The sequence below is a fragment of the Capricornis sumatraensis genome, chromosome 22 (assembly GCF_032405125.1).
Source record: "Capricornis sumatraensis isolate serow.1 chromosome 22, serow.2, whole genome shotgun sequence".
In the NCBI taxonomy this organism is placed as follows: Eukaryota; Metazoa; Chordata; class Mammalia; order Artiodactyla; family Bovidae; genus Capricornis; species Capricornis sumatraensis.
This window is the reverse complement of record NC_091090.1, coordinates 45194927-45205543: the sequence shown is the minus strand read 5'-3', so window position 1 is coordinate 45205543 and position 10617 is coordinate 45194927. Positions and strand designations below refer to the sequence as shown.

General features: G+C 48.3%; 1 pseudogene; it reads right to left on the bottom strand.

Annotated features, from left to right (window-relative positions):
* Window positions 1-1560: 1560 nt before the first annotated feature.
* On the bottom strand, window positions 1561-1749 carry LOC138069714 (U6 snRNA-associated Sm-like protein LSm5 pseudogene; annotated as a pseudogene).
* Window positions 1750-10617: the final 8868 nt, after the last annotated feature.

The following is a 10617-nucleotide window of genomic DNA, read 5'->3' as shown; positions in this document are numbered from 1 at the left end:
AATCCGGGTTAATCTCTTAGGAAACAGAGCCAGCTAAAGCTGAGGGAGCTCTCTCAGGGAAATGCCATCCCAGGCAGTGCTCGTGGAAGCTGGTGTGTGTTAGTTGCTGAGTTGCACCCGACCATGCAACCCCAAGGACTCTAGCCCACCAGCCTCCTCTGTTCACGGAATTTTCCAGGCAAGAATACGGGAGTAGTTTGCCGTTCCCTTCTTGAGGATATCTTCCTGACCCAGGGATCAAGGCTGAGTCCCCTGCATTGCAGGCAGGTTCTTTACCATCTGACCCACCATGGAAGCCCTGAAACTGAAACTGAAGCTGCTCAGTCATGTCCGACTCTTTGTGACCCCATGGACTGTAACCGGACAGGCTCCTCTATCCGTGGGATTTCCCAGGCAAGAATACTGAACTGGGTAGCCATTTCCTTCTCCAGGGGGTCCTCAACCCAGGGATCGAACCTGGGTCTCCCGCATTGCAGGCAGACGCTTTACCATCTGAGCCACCAGGGAAGCCCAAGAGAAGCCCAGGTGAGCCACAAAGCAAAGGAAAGTCGGTACATCTCCTCAATGGGAAACCAGCCCCGGAGGGCATGGCCTGGCCAGGCTTGCCAATTTCCCTCCTTGCGCCCCATCACAGACCAGGGCCCTTCTCACGTTGTCTACACAAGTACTGCCCTGCGATTTTCCATTTCATACTCACAGTCCCTGCCCTCCATCCCCACCTTGAAGATCCCGTGACGGGACTGCAGGCCTTCCCCAAGGACCGGCTCTCTCTGCTGGGTCTGCTCTCCAGGCCTCCCCTCTGCCCTCTCTCCCGCTGCCCTGGGTATTTAAGTAGGCACGTCTTTGTTTGGAAACACTGTACTCACCACTATTAATAATACATCGAAAGGCACCGTCTCCAAGGAACTCCAAGTGCTTCACAGGCATTATCTAATTAGCCCTCACCCAAAGCCCCGCTCCAGCAAAGCCTTCAGGGGAACAGGGGCTGATTCAGAGCTGCAGAGGAACGGAGACCTCCTCGGGACTGTTGGTGAAGGCATAAAGTACAGGACTTACCCAGGAGCTGGGATGACACCACTTCCAGTGAGAAGATTATTCCAAAATACTCCCCTTGCTCCTGGGAAACTGGATTAAAAGAATGATTTGCAAGGCCGCACGAGGGAATTCCTTTACCACCTGTACAGGTAAGTCACCAGCCCTGGGGACGCTGCCGTGTGCCAGTCAGGGCCCTCAAGATGAACACCCTTGTCACATGTCCACTCTCTAACTGTCCCATCACTGGGTGCCCACCCCACCCCCCTTCTATCACCTCCTTTCAGCTTCTTTCTTTTTTTTCTTTAACAAAAATACCTTTATTTTTGTCTTAAAAAAAACCTGTTCTTTTTCCAAAATAATCACGGTTAACTTACAAAAATGGGCATGAACAGGGCATCCTCAAAGCATTTCCCTTCAATGTTAAACTTGGCTTCACAGAATACAAACACTGAAAGGTTAAAAAAATTTCCATTTTGTTGTCACCATAAGGCAAAACAGGATCTAGCCTAAGTCAAGGAAATCCATTCACACTTCAGGTCCTTCTCCACCAGGGACCAGTGCTGTTATACCGTTTCCATTTCACAAGATTTGGTCTAATTTAGCCATTCTTCTTCCTTCTGGTGTGACTTCAAATTCAGGGACATCTTCCAGTACCATATTGACAAAGTCATCCCATTCCAGTAGGGTGCCAACAGTCTCCCTATCACTCTTCATCACCACCTGAATTCTTGATCCTACACACTTGTCCACGAGCCCTACAGGGAGCGGCTGTGACAGGCTGGTGGTGGACTTGCAGCTTCTCTTGATGGGGCCACCCCAAGTAGGAGGGGAACCAGAGAAGAGCAGTCAGTGTGACCCCTCAGGGGTGCCCATCTTCCCCTGAACCCTCCCCATCTTCCCACCTGACATACTGCCTCCATATGGAAAGCACCCATCGTAGCCAGAGTGTTCAAGGCCCACCAGGTGAGGCACCCCCAGCCTCCCTCCTGAGGCCCAAATGGACCTCGCACATACGCTGGCTTCCTGCACATCCAGTTAGCTGATTTACCCTCGGCACATGGCTCGGCACCTCACTCCCACCTGCAAAGTATTCTCTACATATTTGGTGATATATAATGGGAATGCTAATGCTTTCATCCTCTCAAAAATCCTCTGTAGAAGATGAGGCTGAAATTTTTCTCTGCATAAATTATCAAAATGAGGCTGAATTGATTGGCCGACTTTCCTGGGGTCCAACAGCTCACGGTAGAAAAACCCTGGACGGAACCCAGATCCTCACATTTCCAGGAAGGAACTTTGCCTTTCCTGCCACATCCCAGCCCACCTGCCCCTCTTGGAGATTTCAGAACACTCCGATTACCAAAATCTAAAGTGAAAGTCGCTCAATCGTGTCCAACTCTTTGCAAACCCGTGGACATGGAATTCTCTAGGCCAGAACACTGGAGTGGGTAGCCTTTCCCTTCGCCAATGGATCTTCCCAACCCAGGGACTGAACCCAGGTCTCCCACATTGCAGTCAGATTCTTCACCAGCATATTCTTTACCCAAGAATACTGGAGTGGGTAGCCTATCCTTTCTCCAGCAGATCTTCCTGACCCAGAAATCAAACTGGGGTTTTCTGCATTGTAGGCAGATTCTTTATCAGCTGAGTTATCAGAGAAGCCCTACAGAACTAAAACTACGGATCATCTGTGAGGAAAAAGGCCACTGCTGTGGTATGAAATGCAAGCACAAAGGAGAAACACAGACATTTTCCCCCTGGAGACTATTTGGAAAATTAGACTACATTTGGGGAGAGTAGAGCAGTGTCAGAGTGGTGAACAGAGGCCCATAGGCTGAGTCAGCAATTGCCTTCCCTAAGCTCATTCCAGCGCTGACAAGCATTGATGCTAAGGTTTTACATAAATAGAAGCAGTCAAAGAAGAGTTATAATAACTCTTACGTAGCACAAGCAGTTACAAATGTGTGACGTCCTGTCACGTTCACTGGACCGCATAAAGCCCCCTCATGATGAATCCTGCAATTCTTATTTTTACAGTTGAGAAAACTGATGCTCAAAGATTCCTTGCCTAGAGACACAGAGCTGGTAAATTTCAATTACACTCCAGCCCCGGATGCTCGAGGCTAAGTTGGTGCTCTTTCCAAGTGGATCAGAGCCACCTCCCAAATCCGGTTATGACTGCAGAAGTATAGCCTTGACGTGAGCTTTCTGTCACTTGAAATTAAAAAACAATCATAATAGATAGTTTTAAACGACTCCCTCCTCAGAATAACAACCCACTGATGTAACGATGGACAGGGAAGCCTGGTGTGCTGCAGTCCACGGGGTTGCAAAGAGTTGGACACAACTTAGCTACTGAACAACAAATAATGGTATCTAGATATCACGTGTTGAAGATTTCCTGGTGGCTCAGACGGTAGAGTATCTGCCTGCAACGCGGGAGACCCAGGTTAGATCCCTGGGTCAGGAAGATCCACTAGAGAAGGGAATGGCAAGCCACCCCAGTATTCTTGCCTGGAGAATCCCACGGACAGAGGAATCAGGCAGGTTTCTATTATACGGTCAGCTCTGTGTCTTTTGAGGGCTTAAGTTTGACTTTTGTGAGGTCAGAGATGTTCCTCGGAAAGGTAACAAAGGTGAGTTTTCAAGTCAGGATTTTAAACAGCATATGGTCTAATGGCTCATTTTGTAGATGAAGGATAAAGGCGCTGAAATGTGTAGTCACTTCTCTAGACAACCCTCGCGGCCGACACACCCTGACCTCTGAACCCATGCACAGGAAGTTGTGTGGTCTCAGGTGGTTCTGGAAATTAAAAAGATAACATGCACAAAGTTCCCAGTGCCCCAGCTGGCATAGTGTGGGTAATCAATGGCCCACTGCTTTTTATCAGTGACTCACAGTGTGGTATTGGGGGAGGGATGTAAGCAACTGACACTCCCCTATCAGTTATTATAGGACAGAGAGACCTCACCCAGAGTGGAAAAGGGACCAGGCCCCTGAGCTTGACTCAGTAACCAGCCACAGTCATCTGCAGAGAGGCAGACTGACCCCGAGTCCCAGGTGATACCTAGGATCCCTCAAGGGGGTGTGCCAAGCAACCAGGTATCACAGATCATCCTCACGAGGACTCAGCCATTGTCACTATGCGTGAGGTGACCAGGAGTTCTGGAAGAAGCTGAGAAACTCTGTTGCTGAAATTCTGAAAAACAATGGGGCACAGGCTGCCCAGAACAGGCAACTGCTGAGCATAGATGCCCCGGGGCTCAAGGACACCCAGGGGCTCACACCCCAGGAGACAAGGCCCAGCAGGCCCAGATGGGACACTCCTGAGCGTTCTCGGACATATCTAGAAGTGATTCCACGGGGGCTGGAGGTCCTAGTGAGCCTGCAGGAGAAGGGCCCACCATGGGGGAGTGGCTGCAGTAAGTCATAGGGACCCCACGCTACCAGGAGCTGCAGAAGCCCGTGGAGACACAGACCCGAGAGGGCAAAGCCCAGCCCTGATTCAATAAACAGCAGCAGCAATGGAGCTTCTGTCTCCTAGGAATGGGCTGGATACAGCTCAGAAAGAGGAGAAAGACTTCATCCAAGCGAAGCCCAGGCCACCAAAAGCAACTGTGATCATTTCCCATTGTATCGTAAGCCAGCCCCTACAGAAAGCTAACATAAGCACCCCCCTCCCTGTCCCTGGCACGAAATGATCACAAGATAAATGTCAAGTGTCTTTCCCTGCTTCTCTTCCAAGAGTGAATCTCATCTGAAAATCAGTGGGACCACATACACTTAAGTGGATCATCCAAAGAGCGGAGGCGCTTACGTAGATTCAAAGGCTGGAGATGGACCCTCTGCTTGTTAGCTGAGCATTTCTCATTCTCCTTATTTATAAACAGGAGGTAACACCACCCTTAGGCTACCTTCCCCATCTCACTGTGAAGATTAAATGAAATCGTGAAAAAGGGAAGGATTTTATCAGATGCCGAATGGCTGAAAGGCCTTCATCATTCCTATTTGCCCAACACTTCTGTGAGGTTGGTGCACAGAGGCTGTCAACGCCCCTTCCCCCGGCCCTGCCCCCTCACAACATCAGGGCGGTCACTCCCTCTCTCTAACAGACACATTTTTTTAAGCAATAAATTCATGGGATTTATCTGATCACCACTTTGCTCAAGCAAATCGTTTTTCCAATCTAAATTCAGCAGCAGCTGCAGCAACTGTAAAATGACTTCCTCTTCTCAACACTTTGCTTCAATGACGGGAGGAAAATGAGACAAACTGTAAGGTGTGTTCTGCACTTCAGTCCATATTATAAAAGTCCCAACACAATAATCCTTTGCAATTATTTCCAGAGTCAGATGGAGCAGAGGGTGGGAAGGGGGAGGAGAGGAACAAAGCTGTTGCTGAGTTATTCAGCTGCTCAGTCGTGTCCAACTCTTTGCAACCCCATGGACTGCAGCACGCCAGGCCTCCCTGTCCATCACCAACTCCTGGAGTTTATGGAAACTCATGTCCATTGAGTTGGTGATGCCATCCAACCATCTCATCTTCTGTCATCCCCTTCTCCTCCTGCCTTCAATCTTGCCAAACTAGGAGGCCAAAAATCAGAGGGTGGCTCAAGAGGCAGTGACCAACTGGAGGCGGAGGAAGACTGGCCTAGAGTCGTAGGTCATAGTGAAACTGTGCAGCTCAGAATGGGATTTGAACCCATGTTCTAGGACTTGAGCCAGTCAACCTCAGACTGGGACTTGATTCCTGGTCATGAAGCTAAGATCCCACATGCCTCATGGCCAAAAAAATCAACATAAAACAGAAGTGATAATGTAAGAAATTCAATAAAGACTTATAAAAAATGGCCCATATCAAAAAGATCTTTTTAAAGATGGGGTGGATTTATTTAGAGAGAAACACACTCCAGAGACAGAAAGTGGGCCATCTCAGAAGGTGATAGACCCCGAAATATGGCATGGTTAGTTTTGGGGTTTGGGTAATTTCAAAGGCTAAAGAACAGTAGGATTATTCCAAGGACTATGGGGGAAGGTGCAGAGATTTCTTTGATCTTTGACAGTTGGTCTGGGAACTATCGCAGCACTGGTGGGTGTGTCACTTAGCTTATGCAAATATATTACAAGGAGTATATCATGAGGTTCAAGGTCCACTGGAAGACAAATCATTGCATCTTGGACCTAGTTGGTTCTAACCAGTTTGCTGGTTTAAAACTCAACATTCACAAAATGAAGATCAGCTCCAAAATCACTGCAAGTGGTGACTGCAGCCATGAAATTAAAAGACACTTGCTCCTTGGAAGAAAAACTATGACAAACATAGATAGAATATTAAAAAGCAGAGACATTATATTGCCAACAAAGGTCTGTATAGTCAAAGCTATGGTTTTTCCAGTAGTCATGTATGGATGTGAGAGTTGGACCATAAAAAAAGTTGAGCACTGAAGAATTGATGCTTTAGAACTGTAGTGTTGGAGAAGACTCTTGAGAGTCCCTTGGACTGCAAGGAGATCAAACTAGTGTCCTGAATATTCACTGGAAGGACTGATGCTGAAGCAGAAACTCCAATACTTTGGCCACCTGATGTGAAGAACTGACTCATTGGAAAAGACCCTGATGGTGGGAAAGATGAAGGCAGGAGGAGAAGGGGATGACAGAGGATGAGATGGCTGGATGGCATCACCGACTCAATGGACATGAGCTTGAGTAAACTCCGGGAGTTGGTGATGGACAGGGAAGCCTGGAGTGCTGCAGTCCATGGGGTTGCAAAGATCTGGACACGACTGAGCGACAGAACTGAACTGAACCAGTTTGTCAAGCAACATACAAGTTTTGGGTTTCCCCGTTGGCTCAGATGATTAAGAATTCACCTGCAATGCAGGAGACCTGGGTTTGACCTCTAGGTTGGGAAGATACCTTGGAGAAGGGAATGGCAACTGATTCCCCTATTCTTGCCTGGAAAATTCTATGGACAGAGCTGGTGGGCTACAGTCCATGGTGTCACAAACTGTCGGATATGATTGAGCAACGAACACTTCCCCTTTTCACTTTTCACCACTATGTCACACTTTAAAGGTTGTGCCCCACTCTCTACCCTCCTGTTTCAGTGGGTCATAGGGAAGGGGGGTGGCCACCTGCTCTCCACATCCTCTCTCTCCCCTCTCAGCTCTTAAAGTCCACCATTCTCTTCCCAGGTGGGGGCCTTAGTGCCTGCAGAATATCTCAAAGAGCTGCATCAGATTACCATGTATTTCCCTTCAAGGGGAACTAGGACTCTGTTTTATCACAGCACTGTTGTTTCTTGACCACTTTTCTTTCCTGCATTCCCTCACTTCCCTAATTAGTAACTGCTTGGGTCCACTCTTTGGAACTCAGGGAATGGCACATGCTAGAGTGTATGCTGGGATGAAGGGGTCGAACACAGAGACTCTTTTGTCCCCAGGAAGGTCCTTTGGGGTCCCATTCGGTTTCAATCCCCATTTTTACTTTTTTTTTTTTTTACTTTTTGGCTGCACCTCAGAGCATCTTAGTTCCCAGATCAGGGATCAAACCCATACCCTCTGCAGGGCAAGCTTGGAGTCCTAACCACTAGACTGCCAGAGAAGTCCCTTGGTTACTATTATTAACTCTATACTGCCTTTTCTGACTGGACTGTATCCCTATTCCCATCCTCCAGCCTCCTCATGTGCACTCAGAACAACCTGTACTCCATCCCCAACCCCAGCATCATCTTACCGTCCTGTGTCCTGGTTACCTTCCACTGTATAACAAAATTCCCCAAGACCAGGGACTGAAAGTAATGACACCATTTATTTTGCTCAAGAATCTGCATTTAGACGGGCTTGGGAAGGGTGGCTTTTCTAGGCTCCTGTTGGCATCAGCTGGGGTGGCCCGGAGACTGGGATTAAGCTGCATCCACTCACAGGCTCTGTGCTAAATGCAGGCAAACAGCTGGGACCCTCGTGGGGCTCTGGATCAGAACACGGACCTGTGGCCTCTGCAGGCACCTTGGGCTTCCTCATGGGGGCTGAGTTCCAAGGGCAAGTGTCCCAACAGGAAAAGAGCCAAGTGGGAACCATATTGTCCTGAATGACCTAACCTCAGAAGCCATAGTGTTGCTTCCTCTGGCTTAGTCACTGAGGCAGTCACAAAGGTCCTCCAAGCTCAAGGTCAGAGGAAACAGACTCCCCTTTCAATGGACCAGTATCAGATTCTAGAAAAGCATGTTGTTGTTGTTTAGTCTCTAAGTTGTGTCCAACTCTTTGCGACCCCATGGACTGTAGCCTGCCAGGCTCCTCTGTCCATGGGACTTCCCAGCCAAGAATACAGGAGTGGTTTGCCATTTTCCTTCTCCTGGAGATCTTCTCAACCCAGGGATCAAAGAGGTCTTCTCAACCCAGGGATCGAATCCTCATCTCCTGCACTGGCAGGTGGATTCTTTACCACTGAGCTACCAGGGAAGCCTCCTGGAAAGCATGTGGGACCAGACATAATGCTGTACTAGCCATGTCTTTTATTTTCTGTATTCTGGTGCTTTGATATATCTGGGGCCTTGCTGCCCTTGGAGAGACTGCCCTCCCAGGGTTAACCAACTCCTAGAGATAGTCGACAACTTATCCACAAGTGCACTTTCCAAATACAAACCAGCTGATCCAGAGCCCACACCCCAACTATCCCCCTTATCAGCTCTCACACTCTGGGCCACTCGGTACCTGCCCTAATCACCCCAGGACCCAGGGACAATGAGGACCCAGACAATGAGGGACAGTCCCTGTGTTTCAGCGCTTGATAGGACTATTCCAACTAGCCAGGCCTATGTCTGTTTTTCTCGCTTCTTCACCTTCCCACAGAAGCCACACAGTTCAGTTCAGTTCAGTCGCTCCCACAGAAGCCACTCAGTTCAGTTCAGTTCAGTCACTCAGTTGTGTCCGACTGTTTGCGACCCCATGAACCGCAGCACACCAGGCCTCCCTTGTCCATCACCAACTCCCGGAGTCCACCCAAACCCATGTCCATTGAGTCGGTGATGCCATCCAACCATCTTATCTTCTGTCGTCCCCTTCTCCTCCTGCCCTCAACCTTTCCCAGCATCAAGGTCTTTTCCAGTGAGTCAGCTCTTCATATCAGGTGGCCAAAGTATTGGAGTTTCTGCTTCAACATCAGTCCTTCCAATGAACACTCAGGACTGATCTCCTTTAGGATGGACTGGTTGGATCTCCTTGCAGTCCAAGGGACTCTCAAGAGTCTTCTCCAACACCACAGTTCAAAAGCATTAATTCTTCTGTGCTCAGCTTTCTTTATATCCATTCATGATCACTGGAAAAACCATAATGTCTCTGCTTTTTAATATGCTATCTAGGTTGGTCATAACTTTCCTTCCAAGGAGTGTCTTTTAATTTCATGGCTGCAATCAACATCTGCAGTAATTTTGGAGCCCAGAAAAATAAAGTCAGCCACTGTTTTCCACTGTTTCCCCATCTATTTGCTATGAAGTGATAGGACCGGATGCCATGATCTTAGTTTTCTGAATGTCATGCTTTAAGCCAACTTTTTAACTCTCCTCTTTTACTTTCATCAAGAGGCTCTTTAGTTCTTATTCACTTTCCGCCATAAGGGTGGTGTCATCTGCATATCTAGAAAGGCTCTTACCCACATTTTCTCCCTCCCTCTGCTTCCTGATGACATTGGTGCTTTCCCACGTGGCCCCTTGTGGCAGCACTTGCCCCCTCATCTTAAAATCTGTGAGGATAACAAGCTATCTTTTCCATGGTAAGTCTCTTGATCTCTTGACCTTCAGTTCAGTTTAGTTCAGTCACTCAGTCGTGTCCAACTCTGCGACCCCATGAATCGCAGCATGCCAGGCCATTGGAAAAGACTCTTGACCTTCCTACACCTCAAATTTTCCATTCCTATGCATGTGTGTTGTGCTTAGCCTCTCAGTCATGTCCGACTCTTTGTGACCCCATGGACTGTAGTCCACCAGGCTCCTCTGTCCATGGAGATTCTCCAGACAAGAATACTGGAGTGGGTTGCCATGCCCTCCTCCAGGGGATCTTCCCAACCCAGGGATCGAACCCAGGTCTCCCGAATTACAGGCAGATTCTTTACCCTCTGAGCCACCAGGAAAGCCCATGAGTACACCATATTTTAGGAAAATACTAAGGTCATTTGGGGGAACTACAATTTTGCACACTCTGTATTCTACTTGATTATGAACTTGCCTTTCTTATCCTTACTTTGAGCACACAAAAAACAGATCTTCTTTTTTTTTTTAATCTCCTCATCCCCTGTGCCTAGTACATAGGATGTTTGTTGACAGACTAGCTGATGGAAGTTTTGACAGCCATACACCACATTTGTCCTTATTTAGCATCCAGTGAGAAAGGGCTCTGCACATACCTTGAACACACCCGGCCACAGTGGTTGCACACTCAGCCTGTTCTCTGCTCCACCATGATGAAGCACACACTCAAAACAGCCAGCTCCTCTTACCTCTGCTCTGTGAGGTTCCCTAGGATAGAACCAGCCTCCTGTGAGTCTCAGGGGTGGGACAGGTGTGCAGCCAGAGTGGGAACCTCTGAG